The sequence below is a fragment of the Ursus arctos genome, unplaced genomic scaffold (assembly GCF_023065955.2).
Source record: "Ursus arctos isolate Adak ecotype North America unplaced genomic scaffold, UrsArc2.0 scaffold_16, whole genome shotgun sequence".
NCBI lineage: Eukaryota > Metazoa > Chordata > Mammalia > Carnivora > Ursidae > Ursus > Ursus arctos.
The window spans coordinates 36,934,675-36,953,409 of NW_026622830.1; the positions used below are offsets into that span (position 1 = coordinate 36,934,675).

The window sequence follows — 18,735 nt, forward strand, 5'->3', positions numbered from 1 at the left end:
CTTATAGTGAGTAACTTTTTGATCCCAATGACAAATGTTTGCAGTTATTAAGTATGTCAAGTAAGAATTTCACAGGCTATTCTTTATATCAACATGTGGAGTATGGAGCCAGTCTCATTCATTTGAAATATATAAACATCTATTTATAAAACAAATTGTAGTCTAATTCCTGGATAATTTCATTTTTATTTTAGTTGAAGTGTCACCAAATGAGAAACACTGATGTCAATTTTTCCTTTCCAAGTGGTACTACTTGTAAGCAGACATTCTTGTATACAAATCCCATTTTTATTATAAAGTCCTGGCACAGTTCACAAAGTGATTCTGTGAGACTGTGTGTCATTTCAGGCTTGATGGTGTAATGCATATACTTGAGATTTGGACTCTTCATCTACCACTTACTAGCTGTATGACATCAAGCAAGTTAACTAACCTCGCTGTGCTTTCTTTCATACATATTTAATATAGAGATTACGGAGTTGCTGTGATAATTAGATGAGTTAATTCATACAATGTGCTTGGGACAGTAATTGACATATACAAAGTTCATAACAAAAGATAATATTATCATTATAAAAATTTTAGACATTCAGGGCACCTGGGTGGCTCGGTTGGTTAAACATCCAACTCTTGGTTTCCACTCAGGTTATGATCTCATGGATCCTAGGATCGAACCCTGTGGGATTGGGTCCTGCATCAGGCTCTGCCCTCAGTGGGGAGTCTGCTTCAGGAGTCTTTCTGCCCCTCCCCCAACTTGTGTGCACACAAGCGCTCTCTTTTTCTCTCTCCGTCTCAAATAAATAAACAAATCTTAAAAAAAAAAAAAATTTTAGACATCACCCAAAATGGGTTATAAACTAATTAAGAAAAACTATAATGATTATTGACTGAAATTTTCTATATTAAATTGCTGTATAACAAGTCACCCCAAATCTTTGTGGCTTAAAGTAAAAATAATTACTGATTGTCTCTTACAGTTTCTGTGGGTTAGAAATTTGGGAGCATCTCAGCCGAGTGGTTGAGTCTCAGAGTCGGCCATGGCGCTGTAGTCAGCTGGTGGCTGGTCTGGGGGCACCTCAGACAGATGTGGGCTGGATCAGCTGGGGCTTCTTGGACAACTCTCTCTGTTTCTAGATGGCCGCTCCACATGCATGGCAGCTTCAGGTGACCAGCATTCTTATTCAAATGCTTCAGGATTCCCAAGTCTCTTGTTGAGTTGAGAGAGAGAGAAAGAGAGAGAGAGAGAGAGCCAAAAGATGTCAACACACCTGGTGCTCAAAGCAGGGATCGGTGGGCTGTCTAACCTCAAATAGACAAGGGCAATTATTGCTATTATTACCGGTTATCACCACCACCTTCTAAGTCGCCTTCAAATGAGTGTCCTTGAGAAGACAGGTGGCAGAAGAGTCTTGGTTTGAGTTCCCCTGGAAGCAGCGTCTGGGATGTGGGCTTGGGTGCCGTTGGTTTGCTCGGAGATTCCATGAAGTAGGAGTGAGGAAGCAGAAAGCATGAGCAGAGAGCAAAGCCGATAAAACATGCACTGTTGAGCTGTTACTCTGATGGCAACAGGGGCACTGGGGACAAAGAACAAGCCTCCAAAGTTTCCCTCTCCCGGAAGCTGGAGTATTTATCCATGAGCTCCTACTGATGGCTGAGGGTTGGTTGAGGATTGGGCTAGGGTCATTAACTCGCCCGCATCCACACTGTGCTTAAGGGCAGGCTGAGCAGCCCTCTCCCCCTTCAGAGAAATCCCTGAAGCAAGAAAAAGAAAGAGGATCTGAGGTGGAACCCTGGCAGCAGGCACCAAACTACCCTCTCTCACGGTGCCAGAACCAGGTAGGTGGGCAGGGGGGTGGACACATAAGGAGTCTGCCTCAAGAGGTGTCTCCACGCAGCCCAACAGCTGGGCACAGGAGCTGCCCTCCACTCCGTCCTGAGGGGCTCTGAGCTGCTGGAGATGCCACGGTGTGCCACGCTGAGAGTAAACGGATGCTGGACTCAGAGCAAGACAGATGCGGCCATGTTCTCCATAGCTCTAAGGGTATGGGTGCGGCCACAGACAGTGTTTCCTTCCGAATGTGTCCTAATATACCTAAGGGCCAAAATGTAGGTGCCAGGAGGGCAGAGTTTTTGTTTCATTCACTGATGAACACCACAAATGTGCCTAGAAGAGTTCCTGACAATGTACACCCTCAATAAATATTTGTGGAAGGAAGGAAGGAAGGAAGGAAGGAAGGAAGGAAGGAAGGAAGGAAGGAAGGAAGGAAGGAACTGGTATTTACATGGGACCTCCCTGTTCCCTCTCTATACTTGAAGAAAGAAAGGTCAACCTTCACAGCCTGAAATAAGAATAAGAACTGTTTAAAGACTGCCTAGAAAGTAAGTAAATTATTTTTTTTTTCCCAAGGCTCAAATGGCAACGTGCCCCTCCAAGCAGAGCAGTGGGGCTGGGGCTGCGCTCTGTGGGGGTGCAGGTACTCCATTCGCTCCAGAAAGTCCAGTGCAGTAGAAAAGGCTCAGTGAAAACTGAATGCCTGTCCCAGCCTTAACTGCAGTGTTCAGTCCTTTCTCGAACCACCAAGGAGAGCTCTGAAGACCAATTTGCAGGCTGCTGCTTAGGGTCAGATGTGGGACTTTTCTGCCAGGAGCAAAACTCAGAAATAATTTGGAGTTCTGATCCTCTCCTGCCTCTCTGTCTATCACGATGTCTGCCCTGCACAGAAGGGCTTGAGGAGAAGCCTGCTAATGAGCTCAGCGCCCCTTTGGGGCTGCGCTCTCCCCAGTGCGCTGGCAGCCAGTGGTTCTCTGAGGCTCTGAGAAGGAGCAGGGCCACAGCACCACTGAAAGGAGACAAGAGAAGGCCATTCATTGCTGTGTGTGCCTGCGGGGGAACAGAGAGCCCCGAGCCTCCAAATGCGGCAGAGGAATGAGATGAGCTCTGCAATCAGCGGCAAGGGTAGCCAGGCCCAGCCCTGGCAGATTATACACAGTCCACGCACAGCATGGTGTTCGCCAAACATTTCCAACACTTGGGAGTGACCAAACCCATAGGCAGACCCAGGTACAGAGAAAAACACCCACATGGACTGGGGAACATTCTCCTCCCTGGAAGCTGAAGTTTGTGTCAGCCCTAGAGCAAGACAGGTGGAGAGAGCTACAAACACATCACTGGGCACGGCTCAGGTCTTTTAAGCTCCTTCCCTCTTTTTTTTTTTTTTTTTTAAGGATTTTATTTATTTATTCTACAGAGAAAGAGACAGCCAGCGAGAGAGGGAACACAAGCAGGGGGAGTGGGAGAGGAAGAAGCAGGCTCAAAGCCAAGGAGCCTGATGTGGGGCTCGATCCCAGGACTCCAGGATCACGCCCTGAGCTGAAGGCAGACACCTAACCGCTGTGCCAGCCAGGCGCCCCTCCTTCCCTCTTTTAAAAGAGATCAGAAGACATTTTGCTTAGTGGAGAGATTGTCACACTCTGAGCCACAGGAAAATGAGACTTTTACAAATAGAATTAGAAATTTCCAGAAACAGGAAATCCAGGAAGATCTACACAACTCATGACCCTTCCCAGGAAGGAGACAGCAAATTGGGTATGTGACACGATGTTAATCCTCCCTAATTTACTGCAAAACTCTCCACCCGATTTTTTTTTTTTTTTTTTTTTTTTTTTTGTGGAAAACAACTCTTTTAGAATTTGCTTTCATGGACAAAATCACTTAGGGTTTTCCCAAAATGGCGGATTTGCTCAAGCAATACATATTTGATTTGGGCACATTTTTGAATTGACAAATGAATATGGGTCCATTGGATATTGAGAATTCACACTATGAGAAAAGAAAAAATACTAACCAAAACCCGTGTGAAAAGGTCAGAAGGTACAGCCTGACATACTCCCTTGAAGTCACCAGAGAGTAGGAACTAATTGCTTTCTCTCAACACGTCTCTACTTCAGTAGTTTCCAAACTCATGTGAGCGGTGAAATCATGCAGAGCCCCAAATACCAAATGGGTTCAGGCAGAGGGGGTCCTGGAGAAGCTGGTAAGGGCTTATGAACCTGCGAGGGTGCCCCCAGCTCTCCACTGCCATCACCCCAGGAGCCCCTCACGTACATGCCCTCATGTACATCTGTTGTGGAGCTCGGACTGAGTGTCACTGCACAAATCTGCAAAAGTACACTCTGCAGAGGGAAAAATACAAAGAAGTTTGTTTTACACTCCCGTCCTCAAACCCGGTTTATAAAAATAACAATACATAACAAGATAAAAATCATCAGTGGCTGTTGGGAGATAAAAGAATTTACATTTTAAGGGCACCTCGGTGGTGCCGTCAGTTGGGTGTCCAACACTTGGTTTCGGCTCAGGGACGTGAGATCGAGCCCTGCGTCGGGGTTCCACACTCAGCATGGAGTCTGCTTAAGACTCTCTCTCCCTCTGCCCCACCCACCCCTGCACTCACACTCTCCCTCTCTCAAATAAATAAATCTTTTAAAAAAAGAGCCTTTAAATTTTAAAAGTGTATGTGAATTTTATAGGAAATCAGGCTTTGCTAATGTTCTCAGAAACCAACATCTCTCTGGTGAAAGCATAAGCTAGGGTAGCATGTAAATTCGAGTATTCGTAAATTCGAATAAATTCGTAACCTCTCAAGACATAGGAATCATTCTTCCTTTTGCAGACATGATCCTGGGTTTCACCTTTATCCATGAGGTAAGTGGGTTGTTGGGCAAATCTACAGCCACTGAAGCTTGAAAAGGAAAAGAGACCTAAAGCTGCAATTTTACTTCTTGGTATTAGCGGATGTGATGGTGAGAGATTGAGGGATGAGTCAGAGGAGAAGCACGAGTTAGAGTTACCAGAAAAGATGGATCAAACCAAAGCCACAGAATACCTAAGCGGGACGCCTTCTGACTGTGCCCGGAAAGGTAGTGACTGAGCCTTATTCATTCTTGACTCCCCAGGAATCAGTGCAGAATGATTGCCTTTCTTGCAAGATCAGCAGCCCTAACTTGCTTCCTTCAGAACACACATTAAAAGAACCCTGACACACAGACGCTGCGTGTATCTCGGCAAGGGGTGCTGCTCTGGGGTAATTGCTTTGTTTATATTTTTGTTTGTTTGTATTGTTTGTTTATATTTTTGAATCTCTTATAAATTATACTAATTCAGAACACTTCCTTCTCTTATTGGTAAAGGCAAGAAATGTCAATATCCAGTTACCTATAAGTAGTTAATCCACCCGGAGAACAGTGGAACCTATAGATCAATTATCATGTGTAAACTTAAGAGAAAGATGTAACATGATGGGCAGGAAGAGAGCCAGACTTGGAGTCCTGGGGACGTGGCTCAAATTTCAGCTCTGTCACTCACTCTGCATCCCACCATGGACCCCAGCAAGACCCTTTAACTGCTCTTAACCTCAGTCTTCTCACTTGTAAAATTCAGGGCTAGAAGAATATCTCGCAGGTTTATGAAGGGTTTGTGAAGAATAAATTTGAAATATATGTAAAGCTCTCTTGCATAGAACCTAGAATATATCAAAGCTCAGCAAATTGTATCTAGCATGACTAATAAAAAGAATTAATTTTTTTTCCTGTAACCAGCACTCGAAGAAATGATAACTAAGAGTAAAAAAGAGACAAGACCAGGAAAGACCAATTAAAACAGGGCAGCAGGAAAAGATCCTTTAGAGGAGATCCCTCTGCTTTGTCCACAATAGTCTTCGCATACGCCGCTCTGTGATTCCAAGGCCATGGTGAATGTGTGCCATGTGTGAGGCTACCTAGCATGTTTTGGACAGCCTTTCTGTGTTTCCCACATTACAAGTCTGCCTTTCTCAGGTAGAATCCAGAATTCACTTATTTACATTCACATTTCCAGATTCCTTTGTAACTAAAACACATACACGTGACTTCAACTCCACCAATCACATAGTCCCACCTTGGATTTAGAAGAGAAACTAGTTGCCACGTGGAATCGGGTTTCTGGTGAGGGTGACTAGGTGTAGTGGGGAGAATTCCTACCTCACATGGAGCACTGGCTAAAGTAATGGAAATAACACCCGTACCTGTAATCCCTGCGGAGCTGGTGCCCGATGGTAGCAGCATTGGGTCTCTCCTGGAGTCACCAGTGGTACCACTGAGGCATCATTCCTATTGCCTAAGCCACATACCTAGCTTAGGCATGTATTGCCCTCTATAATGCTTGCCCTCTATAATGCTATAAACTATCTAATATCTATAATTGCCCTCTTGCCCTCTATAATGCTATAAACTATCTAATATCTAAGAATAAGTTTATTTTATTACTTAACTACTAAAGTGGATTCTGTTATTTGCAACCAAGAATGCCAATTGCCTACCTCAAGACCACCATTGCATCGGGGCTCCTGGGTGGTTCAATCGGTGAAGCTTCTGCCTTCAGCTCAGGTCATGATCTCAGGGTCCTGGGATCAAGCCCCCTGTGGGGCTCTCTGCTCAACAGGGGAAGTCTGCTTCTCCCTCTCCCTCTGACCCTCCCCCACTGTGTTCTCTCTAGCTTTCTCTCTCTCCCTCAAATAAATAAGTAAAATCTTAAGGGAAAAAAAAAATCCTTAAAAGAAAAAAAGACCACCATTGCATCATTGCCCAGACATGGGCACTCAGTAAGTAACACTCCTGAAAATCAATCACCAAAAGAAAAAAAAAAAGTCTAAAATATTGAGAAAATTGGGGTTTAAAAGTTATGGTGTATTATAAAAGGTCTTCCATTTTAGAAAGTGGTCAATGCAAACATTTAGGTAGGAAAAGAATAAACATTGGTCATAACAGACTGTGCTTTGCATTTAGTCTGTTAGCTCATCAAAATTGACTTAACAATAATTTGACTTCAGTATGTGGAATTTGACAATCAAGTACCACTTACTTGTGGATTTCAGTCCTGACACATGCGTTAGGTGCCACTGTCATAAACTGGAAGGCGTTAGCAACCGTCTGCAGCCTCTACTCTAACTCACCAAAGATATAAATAGCATATGGGTGGGGAAGAGTTTCTAATTGTCTATCAGCACAACAAGATACAATAATTGACTTCTATCCAATAATTATTGCTGTTTAAAAACAACCAGTCATTCATTTATTCATTATTTATATTCAACTAATATTTATTTATTCAGGGACCATCACATACCTGATGTTATGCTAGGTGCCAGAAATAATTAACGGTTACCAATATATCACTTGTCAATGGTACAATTAAATTCAAATCTTTGGGTGTTCTCACTTTTACTGCTTAACAGACATGCAACATGATTGTCACCTAACGTCTTCCAGCCTCTACAATCTCAATAAGATTGACTCCGACTCTCTTTGCATGCTCTGGAAAGTTCCAAATTCCCCATCAGCACCAAAAAAAAAAAAAAAAAAAAAAAAAAATTTGTAAATACCTGAGGCGATGTTTTCCCCATTCCTTCTGGCTATATTTCCAGCATCTCATGAATTACACACCTTGCATTATACATCTTGTGGCTTTTTTCTGAAACTCATTTTCCCAACTCTACTACCAAAGAATCCCATTCACAGAAACATTTATGTGCAGAGCAGATTCGGGGACACAGGGAAGTTTATATCACACCAGTGCAAACAAGTACAAAATGAATATTAGCCATCTAAGCTGGGGAGTCCCTCTGTTCCCTTTCAGTGGGCTCAGTCACCACATCACTTCTATTCCTACTTCCCTTCTTTTTGTCCCTGTGTCCCCTAATTCTTGTGTATTCCTATATAACAAAGTAGTTAATAAATTGAGCTTTGGAAACAGGCCCCTGACGTGTGGATTCCAGCTCTACCCCCTACAGTCCACATGGCCTTCGGCAAGTTACTTCCCCTCTGGAGGCCACAGTTTGCTCATCTATAAAATGGGATCGCTATCGTTTACAGTGTTGTGAGAGTTAACACATATGTGTAGCCCTGGCACATAAGGAATGCATATCCCTGTTGGATTTTTACTGTTGTTAACGCAGAGCTGCTCGGTTACCCTATTTGTGCCATTACATGTGCTAATCCGTGTCTCTGGCCTGAGAAATGGTTGCAACTAGTTTTTCTTCCCTAAGAGGAGTTCTATTTCCATTTGCTAAAATAGTTATCATTGGCCTAAGTGTAAAGGATCACTTAGCAGGACAGCATAGGATGTAAGCATTTGGTTTTGAAGACAGATGGCCTAGGTTGAAGTCTGGAAACACTCCTTATGATTTTTTCTCCCATTTGGACAATTGATCAGTTCCGAAGCTTCGGTTTCCTTATCTATAAAATGGGATAATAATACTACTTACTTTGTAGGAATGTTGTAAGGATAAAATAGATCAATACCTTGAGAAATTACAAATGAGCTTGGACTTTAAAGTAAAAATCAGGCTTGGCAAATAGACAAGATAAAGCCGGCAGCAAAGTTAACGGCAAACAACATTCCTCCCAAAGGCACACTACATCTGTAGAGTCATAAAACCCTCTCCATCAGGTGACAACAGCTGTTTCACCCACTGAGAAACTCTGTTCACAAGTCATAGACTCTGAGTAACATCGCAGTTTGAAATCGTACCAGTGTGAATGAAACATCCCACTCTGTTTCGTTTGGGCTTTTTGTCTTTGTAAAAATACATACATTTCTTATCTCACAGTTTCTGTAGGTCACAAGTCCAGGGGGTTCACATGATTCCTCTGCTAAGTAATGGGTTCTCACAAGGCTGAAATCAAAGTGTCGGCAGGGCTGCGTTCCATACCCGAGGCTCCGGGGAAGAGTGTTCCAAGCTCACTCATGTTGTTGGCTGAACTCGGTTCCTTGTAGCTGTAGGACTGAGGTCCCATTTCCCTTCTGGCTATCAGCCAGGCTTGCCTCTGCTTCTGGCAGCTTCCCACAAAAGCATCCTGGTCTCATCTGGACAATCTAAGTTGCTTCGACACAGAAAAACAGCCCGGACTTTCAAGCCATGTGCAGACCTCCAAATAAGGAGTTTCTGGCTGTAGTATCCCACGTCTACCTTAACTTGACCGTCTCGAAGTAAAAAGATCTGAGTCCACTTCGTGTCCAGACGTAATGCGGACCCCTTACACGCAGCCCTGCTCTACGTTCAGCCCATCAAAATGGGACGGTTCAGCTCCTTCAGGTACATTTCACCTAAATTCCACCCTTCTCCAAAATCCTATAACTACGCTTTCGATTTTATTTGGTAAGATGCAGCACATTTCCTCTAGTGTGTGCTCTCCCTCATTGCAACACATCAATAATCTGACTTAGTAGGACTAGCGGCTTGTCCCTGGTGATCTTAGGCTGGTTGGGCTTGAACAAGTCTGCTTAAAACACCATCCGGCACATGATAGTACTTGACTTAATCTTAGCTGTTATAACAAATATAATAACTCTATTATTATTATCATAAACTCTGTGGATAAATGTAAATAAAAGAGCAATAATGCTGTGACAGCGATAGAAGCTATGAATAAGCCAATCGGAAAAAACAAACACATTACTGTACTCTGTCTGCAGAAATCCCTGTAACCGCAGAGATTTTCTGAAAGCAAATTTCCACTTCGGAAATCTTGCTTGCTGTCATGTGACAGCACCCTTGGTGCTAGCAGAAGCTGTTCAGTCCTTTGAAATATTTCATCAGGCAGCATGGCCCCATGTTTACTCCTCTGGACTATGAGTTGAAACAATTAAGCCACAGTGTATAAGACTTTAGAAATTGTTTCAAAATCGGCTCCATCGTTGATACCAAATGAAAAAGTAAGTGGGTCTCAGAAACGTTTCTCACTCTTTCCACTAAAAATGTAAAATGTAAAAGATGTTTACAAGCTTAGTAATAATCGTGAGTAACCCTGGCATAATATAAAAGGCTTTGGCTTTGAGGGAATTTTTAGAAAACCCAAACCACAATTTGGGGTTCAAGGAGGACCTAGTAAGGCTGGAGACAACAAGCATCAGAAAGAGATGGCTCAGAGAACCCCCATCTTTCTGGCCTACCTAAGCAACATTTCTCCTATGGGTAAATAATATTCAGAGAAATAGATTCAATTGCCATTTATCAAACAATTTAAAATAGTTGAGTCAGGGGGTACATGGGTGGCTCAGTCAGTTAAGCATCTGACTCTTTTTTTTAAGATTTTTTATTTATTCATTTGGGAAAGAGTGAGAGAGGGAGGAAGCATGAGTAAGGGGGGAGGGTCAGAGGGAAAGGGAGAAACAGACTCCTCGCTGAACAGGGAGCCCAGTGCGGGGCTGGATCCCAGGATCCTGGGATCATGACCTGAGCCCCCGAAGGCAGATGTTCAACCGACAGAGCCACCCAGGTGCCCCTAAGCATCCTACTCTTAATATCAGCTTGGGTCTTGATCTCAGAGTTGTGAGAAATAAAAATAAATAAATAAATAAATAAATAAATAAGAAATAGGGGCACCTGGGTGGCTCAGCCATTAAGTGTCTGACTTCGGCTCAGGTCATGATCCCAGGGTCCTGGGATCAAGCCCCACGTCGGGCACCCTGCTTGGCAGGAAGCCTTCTTCTCCCTCTCACGTTCCCCTTGCTTATGCTCCCTCTCTCGCTGTCTCTCTCTGTCAAATGAATAAATGAAACCTTTTTAAAAAAATAATAAATAAGCAAATAAAAATAAAAGTAAAATAAAAAAGTTGAGTCAATACTCAGCAATGATTGTCACATAAGAGAAAATAAATATCTCTTGAATAAATGAATGAGCTCTGATACGTGCTGCAGACAGAATACCACTCTCGAGAAATGTAAACATGAGAGAAAAGGCTGGCATGGGTATGATAAAGAACATCCAGAGAGGATTATAAAAATAGTTCAGACATAAATGGATAAAACCATCCCTAGGGCCATGGAAGAGGAAAATGCTCTGTGAAATTCAGAATAGACAAAGCAATGCAGCTCACTTGGGCAAAGCTAATCGCTTTTTGGTTCTCAGGTCAACTGATCCGCCCTTCTCTAACTTTATGGGTGTTCCCTGGTAAATGTTGGATGCACAAATTTCCACAGTGTGTGTTTTTCTTCCAGTCTCAGCAGAGACTCGAGCCCTTTGTTGCACAAACACTTCTGATATTCGATTTACAGGGGCCTACTAAGTTAACAAATAACTGTGATTCACAGAAGACACATAAACACCAATTCATTAATATGGTATTTGTTCTTTTTGTTGTTCTAATTTATTTGTAGGGCAATCTTCAAGATATAGCAAAGGACAAGGAAGGATACAATGAACACCCAGCTTAAGTAACAGAAGCACCATCCAATTGAAATTCCATATCTGATTACATCCCCCTCACTCCCCACCAGACCTACCAGCATCCTGAATTTGGGGATTATTATTTCTGTGCTTTCTTTAAGCTTTCGAAACATTTGTAATTATACCTTTTAAAGTATATACAGTGTTGCTTAGATATTTTAGCCTAAGTACAACTGGTATCATACTTCGTCCTTCTAAAAATTGGTTTTTATTCCATGATGTATTTTTGAGATTCATCCCTGTTGAAACATGTACTACCCGTCTAGCATTCCACTCTAGGAATATACACAATTTATTTATCCATTCTCTTGGCAATAAGTTGTTTCCATTTTTTTTTTTTTTTGCTATTATAAAGAATGATTTCTATGCTGCAAAAGTAACAAGAGTAATATACTATAACTGTCACTGCAGCTACTACTACTGATAATAAGAGCTAACTTTTATTAGTCTACTTGTTTTATTAATTTAGTTAATTAATTAGCTAATCTAATTGGTCTTACTAATTAGTTTGTTTTACTAATTTAATCTATAAATTCTGTGAAGTAGATATATTATTAGCTCGATGTTACCAATAAGGAAAATATTGGAGGGGTATCATTGAATTGTAGAATGCAAATTTTGTAGCTTGCAACATATTACCCAACTGTAAAGATTTACATTCCCATCAGGCGTACGTAAAAGTTTCTGTTGCGCTATGGTTTCATCAAAACTTGGTACTGTCAGATTTAAAATTTGTTTTCAAAGATGTTCATAGAAATTGATAATGTGAAGAGCGTGGTCACTGACTCTGAAACAGAGAGAGCAATCAGAGTAAAGGCAAGTCTATTCAGGAATGAAGAAAGGCAGCCAGAGGAGTTAGGAGTTGAAATCTCATAGAAACACGGTTAAGGGAAGACTACTAACTACTAACTAACTACTACTACTACTAACTATCACCCAAGCAATAGAGCCATATACATGCTAATTCTTCTTTTACCCAGCGCTCATTTTGCTGTCAAAGACTACAGGGGAATATCTGAAGTAAAGATCAGAGAAAGGAAAATTCCTTTATCTCTAACCCTTAATTCTTCCCTACTTATAATATTATGACTTTTCAATAAATGTTGTGTCCCTAAGCACCTCTGCTTTCTCCTTTTTGTTATGAATTATTCATGTAGCACAGAGCAAATCAATAACACTCCTTTGAACCTAAAGTTATCACTTTCCACCAGCATTCTTTCATTTTCTTTTGTCTCCTCTAGGAGAAAGAAAGTTTATTATGTATGCTTGATCAATGTGAAAACACACCCAAACTATGAACACAAGAAGATGAAAAGTTTTCAGTTCAAATCAGACCCCCCCCAAAAAAAAAATAACCTCTTATAACTAACTAAGCCATGGAAGACACCAATTTTCATTAGTTCATTAGTATTAACCCTTTATGCCCATAGGGACTATACATGACACCAACTGGAAAATCCCCACCTTGTGGGCAACGGGCTTCTCACCACAGCTATTACAGAATTCTTCCTCATAAAAGGGCCTTCTGTGTTGAGTGGATTCCAGAAATTGGGGCATTTCTGTAAGGGAGCTGTGAAAACATGCTTGACTGGATAAAAGGGTAGCCTTGTTTTACCAAAAAACAAATTCAGGCCATAAAAAGTTAGGATAGATCTTAACAACAAAATTAATTCTATTTTAGTTACACATTCTGTGTTTTTTTGGCAAACTCCTTTCTCCACAAAGAAACTTCAAGGTACTATCACCTCCATAAAACACTACACCCTAATTCTCAAAGGGGGAATTGCAGGACTCTGAAAATTCCTGGTCCCTATTAAATTTCATTTAGGAATTTTTACTAGCTATGAACCATCTCCTCTGATCTTGCAACCCCAGCAAAAACATCAGCAGTAACCAAAATATCTTCCTTCTGTTGTCTTTTAGTCCCATCCATTTTGAAACAATCTGAGTTCTAACTAACCTGAATCATACAATGGGAAATACTGAGAGAAATCAATAATCTCTTCCTGGCATTCCAGTTCCGAAGAGAAGCCCAAAGACACCGAAAGGTGTCACTGTTACTGACAAAATCCCTGAGGCTCAGGGATAGAATGTCTTGTCCTTCCCTCTGCCCTGAAGCAAAGTAAACATGTTTCATGGTAGACTGTGGGTTAGTGAAAGGACTTTTGAACTATTTAGCTATTATAAGCCAGTTTTTATTCTCACATGAAACCACTCGAAAGTAGATGGACTCTTCCATAATTAAATAAACAACAAAAAAAGTATGTGTCCATTTTAAAAGATATTTCTCCCCATCTGGCTCCTGATGAAGCCAGATTGAGTCTATTCTCCATTACAAAACTTAAATCTGAAGGCTTTTCTTTCTCAAGACTTACAGTTAGCTCCGGATTCAAAGAACAACCAACAACTTCTAAATTACATTCTGACTAGCAGTCCTTTGACTCTTTCTTCAGGACACAGTGCCTTTGTGAAATGCTTCAGGGAGAAGTGAGGATATGGGAAATGCCTTGTTATGCAGAAATGCATTAACCCTGGGGCAGGTGCCTAGAGAAGCCATCACAGCACACCTTCTTTGTAAAGTGGGGGGGGGGGGGGGGGGGGGGCTGTCCAGGAAAGACCAGTGTAGGGAAGGACTGGAGTGAGGAAAGGGAGAGGGAACAAGGAGGAAAAGGAATAATGAGAAAAGCACAACAAAGGCCTGTTGCACTTTATCTCATAAAATCACAGTTCTCTCTGATAAATAAATGAATATGGTAAGAAATCTGATAATTTACCTTAAGGAGACGTCATTTTTCTTTCTTTAACACCATTCAGGTTAATTTCCTTGGGGCTACATGAAACTCCAGAGTATCAGTATGGACATGTTAATATTCAGAGTATCGGTAAGGGAAAACTGTCCTAAAAATGCTAAATAAATATTTACTCTTAAAATATGAACTGTCTGGGGGCGCCTGGGTGGCACAGCGGTTAAGCGTCTGCCTTCGGCTCAGGGCGTGATCCTGGTGTTATGGGATCGAGCCCCACATCAGGCTCCTCCGCTATGAGCCTGCTTCTTCCTCTCCCACTCCCCCTGCTTGTGTTCCCTCTCTCGCTGGCTGTCTCTATCTCTGTCAAATAAATAAATAAAATCTTAAAAAAAAAAAAATATGAACTGTCTGTGCATGCACGTATACACACACATACGCATCTACCAGAATAAGGCAAGACCCCTCTTCCTCCTCAGCTTTCTTATGTGCAGTCCATTGGCTATGGGATACGGTGGTTGTAAAGACAAGATGCTAGATCTCAGGGACAACAGAAATGAGATAATACATCTACATTATCAGGACCCATAATAGGGAGCGAACATGATTGGTCATAGTTGCAGTGCAGTTTTCCCCAGAAACATACCCTGAGTCGAGAATTTATAGGCATTTAGCTTGTTGGGGTGATAGAGGTAACACCAGGGAGAGGGGTAGGGAAGGAAACAGGGAGGGAAACATTGCCAATAAAGAAGTTGTTGCTGAGACAGCTGTCACCAATGTGACTCAGGAAGTGTGGGACCAGTCCAGAACAGAATGCCTTAGAACTAACCCATCTGAGGGGAGAGGAAGCCAGAAATGCACCTGTCAAGCCCTATCAGTCATTGATTGAGCCTGCTGAGATGAGCGTTAATCGTATCGACTCAGGTCCTTCAGCTCTCTAAACAAGAAATTGCCTAGAAGCCAAACAAGAGTTCCAGGTGGGGCTTTTATTAGGGCTTAAGCTGGAACACAAGGGCGACAGCACAAAGGGAAAGTGTCCTTCAGGCTGGCTCTCCGGGAAAAGGTTTTAAAGGGGCTGGGGTGGGAAAGGAGTGACATCTAGGCCTGTTGGTACAGGAGAATATAGGAGGTTGGGTGCACAGGCAGTTCTGAGTAGACAGAACATCAGAATATGCTTTCACATGCATCACATGTCTCATTAGCATGTTAAATCTCCACCCCAGGCATGATTTTTAGTAACATAATGAGGGGAAGGTTCAGTATTGGGGTCCATCTTGGTGCAGGCTGGTCTTATCCTGTCTTCCTAGTTGAATCTCTCCTTTCAGTGAGCTTCCTCTCTTCGCATTCCTGCAGGACATACTACTCAAAGACACAGAGTTGTAGTGATCCCGGAAGATCTACCCAAAGGGCATTGCTATCCAGGAAGCCTAGATTCAGCAGTTAGGGTTGAGGGGACCTGAGTCCTGTGTCCCTACTCTGTGTCATTCCCCCCTGAGAGATTTGACCCTCCTTATTCCTAAGGAGAAGGGGCCAAAGGTCTCATCTTCTGAAACTGCTTCCTGCTGAGCGGGAAGCCATCATTCCTATCCTACCCTGGAGGTGTAAAAATCTCCCACTAACTGTCTAATGCTTTATAGGCACTTGGATCTTCCTGTCGTGGTGTAGGCTGGAATCCTTGTATCATCATTAGCTTGACTTGGAACTCTTGAAGCCTGGAAGACACAAACTTTACCAGGAGGTTAAGAAGACAGGGCCCAAAAAGTAACAGCAATATAAGAGCCACTAGGGGCCCAAGGAAAGGCAGGAACGAGGTAGTATTCGGGATATAGCCTGGAATAGAGTACCACATAGTTCGGGCACTGGTATAATTAACCCATGCAACCATTTGACTTATTTGTAAATCTGAATATTCAGTTCAACCTCTCCAGCATCGTTGATGTTTGTACAGCAAGTTTTGTTGACTCTTGTACAGACACCTCCTTGTTCAGCCAGAAGATATTCTAGAGCCAACCTACTGTCAAGTACAACCTATTCACCAAAGAATCTAGGTACTCCCAGAGGCCCTCTAAGGTGTCACCAGCATGTGAGGCCAGCGTGTCTAAGGCCTGGATATGGTTCCTTGAGGTCGTTTCATGATAGGTGAAACATGCTTCGGGGCAGCCAGTCTTATGGCTGCTCCAATTTCTGCTGAGATGAGTTGGAGTGCTCTCTTTTGTCTGGTTTGAGAGGTGACTTTATATATGGTGGGGCCTAATCCTTTGGGGCCTGGTCCTTTAGGGCCTAATTGTCCCAAAGTGTACTCTCCCTGGAAGGGAATATTATCTGCCTAAAGAAGGAGAAGGAGGAATCCAAGCTCCATTCATAGGGTAGTTTATTTTGTGGCAGACCAGGAGGGAATAGATGGGGGGCGGGGTGGGGTGACTACAAGCTTGGCAAGGTAAAGAGGAACTAAGCCATCTTTATAAAAGGGGACCCCGGTTAGGTGCATTACTGTATCTGGGAGACAGAGGCTCTCCATCCAACGGCTTCCCCATCTAGTTCTGAGTCTTTTATTCTCTCCTGGCTGTCCAAGGCAGATGGGGTCTGATAGGTGAGCCTCTAGGAAGGGGTTGCTGTTCCCTTTAAGTGCGTACTGGAGGAGTTAGGTTGGTGGCCTGGGGAGAGTAGGGATGAGTCCACACACCAGTGAGTCTGGTTGGGGGGTACATGAAGAGCTTGAAGAGGAAAATGGCATAGGATAAATAGAGGGTGAGCTTCCCATATCAGTAAGGCAGGTATCTGTCTGGCAGGGGCAACAGGGTTGTCCCTGTTTTTCACGGAGAAGTGGGTGCTTAATCTGAAGACTGGGTTGGTTCCAAAAGTCTATAAGCCCTATACATCTTAAATCATCAAGATCATTGAGTTCCCCTGTTAGAAGTGCTGTGCTCCAAATGGGTTTAAAAGTCAAGGTGAGATTAATATCTTCATTTATAGGTACAAACTGGAGCTTAGGAACCCCTTCTTGTGGGTGGTGATAATAGATCCAATCATTAGAAAGATTATTTCCTGAGACAACGATGCTAGAAAAGCTGACAATTGAATTTTCTCTCCAGGTTTCCCTCCCTTTGTTATTTCCTTCCCGACTCATTCCCAGGAGAAGGGCCAAGAGAAGGGTCTACCTCATCCATCTCATCTCTGGTTTCTGTCTTTTAGACACAGCAGGGACAGAACAGACCTTTCCCAGGGGGTGGAGGTGACCCAAAACGGTATTGGTAGAGAAGGAAAAGTAAAACAAGGGCACCCAAAAGAAAACTCAGCAAACCAATCCACCAAGGCATAATGGTTTATCTGACTCCAAGGGTCGCTTCTTAAACAAGTATCTGAGGTCTTCCATGGGCTCACAAGAGTAAGGTGGTTCTTGGCCTGAAGATGTCCAGGAGAAAAATGTTTTAGCCTGGAAAGATGTACCCATCTAGGGATTCCCTGTAGCTTAACTGCCGTTGGAATGGCTAAAATCACTAGATAGGGCCTTTCCACTTGGGTAGCAAATCTTCTGGGGAGCCCTTTTTCCAAGTTTTAAGGAGGACAGGATCTGCTGGATTAATTCGCAGTGGGGTGGTCTCTTCTAAATTACCTCTAGGGGGTGCTGTTACCACACGATTAGCATAATCCAAAATAGGTTTTTGCACCTGGCCCAAATTAATATGCTGCAGGCCTTGGCTTATTTCCCTATCTAGTAAAATATCAGCAGCGAGGGAGGGTCCCCCCTATGTCATTTCCAATGGACTGAGTCTTAGGCCAGTCTTAGGGCAGTGAGGATCCTGACGGGTGCAATAGGAGGCAATTTGGCCTAAGGCTCATGAAGTTTCTCTAAGGTTTTCTTTAGGGTATGATTCATCTTTTCAACCTTTCCTGAAGACTGGGAACTCCAAGGGGCATGTAGTTTATAGTTTATTCCCAGGGCTGTTGAGAAGCTCTGGGCGACCTTGGCTGCTCTGGAGAGACTCAAAAAGACCAAACCAAGTAATTATTTCTTTTGGGAGGGACTTACAAACCTCAGTTGCCTTCTCAGATGGAGGGGAAAAGGCTTTGACCTGTCCTGTGAAGGTGTCAATGAACACTAGGAAGATACTTACACCCTGATCGTGGGGGCATTTGGGTGAAGTTTATTTGCCAACCTTCCCCAGGTATGTACCTTGGTGTTGGACTGGCTTAATAACGAAGGAGGGATTGGATGGGCCTGGGCGTTGTTGGGAGCACACAAGTCACAGGCGAGGGTGACCCGCTTTACCATTTTTCTAAGTCCCCTTCCTGAAAAGATCTTTTGTACCCAGTCCCATAGACCATCTCTCCCATAGTGGGTAGCATTATTTAAATGCTTAATGAGTTTCCACAGTTGGGCCCCAGGAATGAGGATCTTGTCATCCTTTAGGAACCATCCAGTACTCTTTTTTTATATCTCCATTTTTCATCACCTTTCTGTTCCTGCAGGGAACGCTGCGGGTGACTGGGGAGCGTGGAGGGGCCAATCACCGAGTCAAGATTTTATGATCAAACTGCCTGTTTTGGCCCTCAGTCAGCCCTGTTGTTCCCTTGACTTACAAGGGACCTGTTTGTTGATGGCCCTTATAGTGGACCATGGCCACCAGAGTGGGGAGTGGTACTGCTTCTAAAAGGGTCAGGATTAGATCTTTATGCTTTACTGGGGAATTTGTAGCTGTTAGAATCCCCCCTTCTTTCCAGATGGCAAC

The 18,735-nt window shown here is 43.0% G+C and overlaps 1 pseudogene; it reads right to left on the reverse strand.

Annotated features, from left to right (window-relative positions):
• Positions 1-15,787: 15,787 nt before the first annotated feature.
• On the reverse strand, positions 15,788-18,278 carry LOC130543914 (endogenous retrovirus group V member 1 Env polyprotein-like; annotated as a pseudogene).
• Positions 18,279-18,735: the final 457 nt, after the last annotated feature.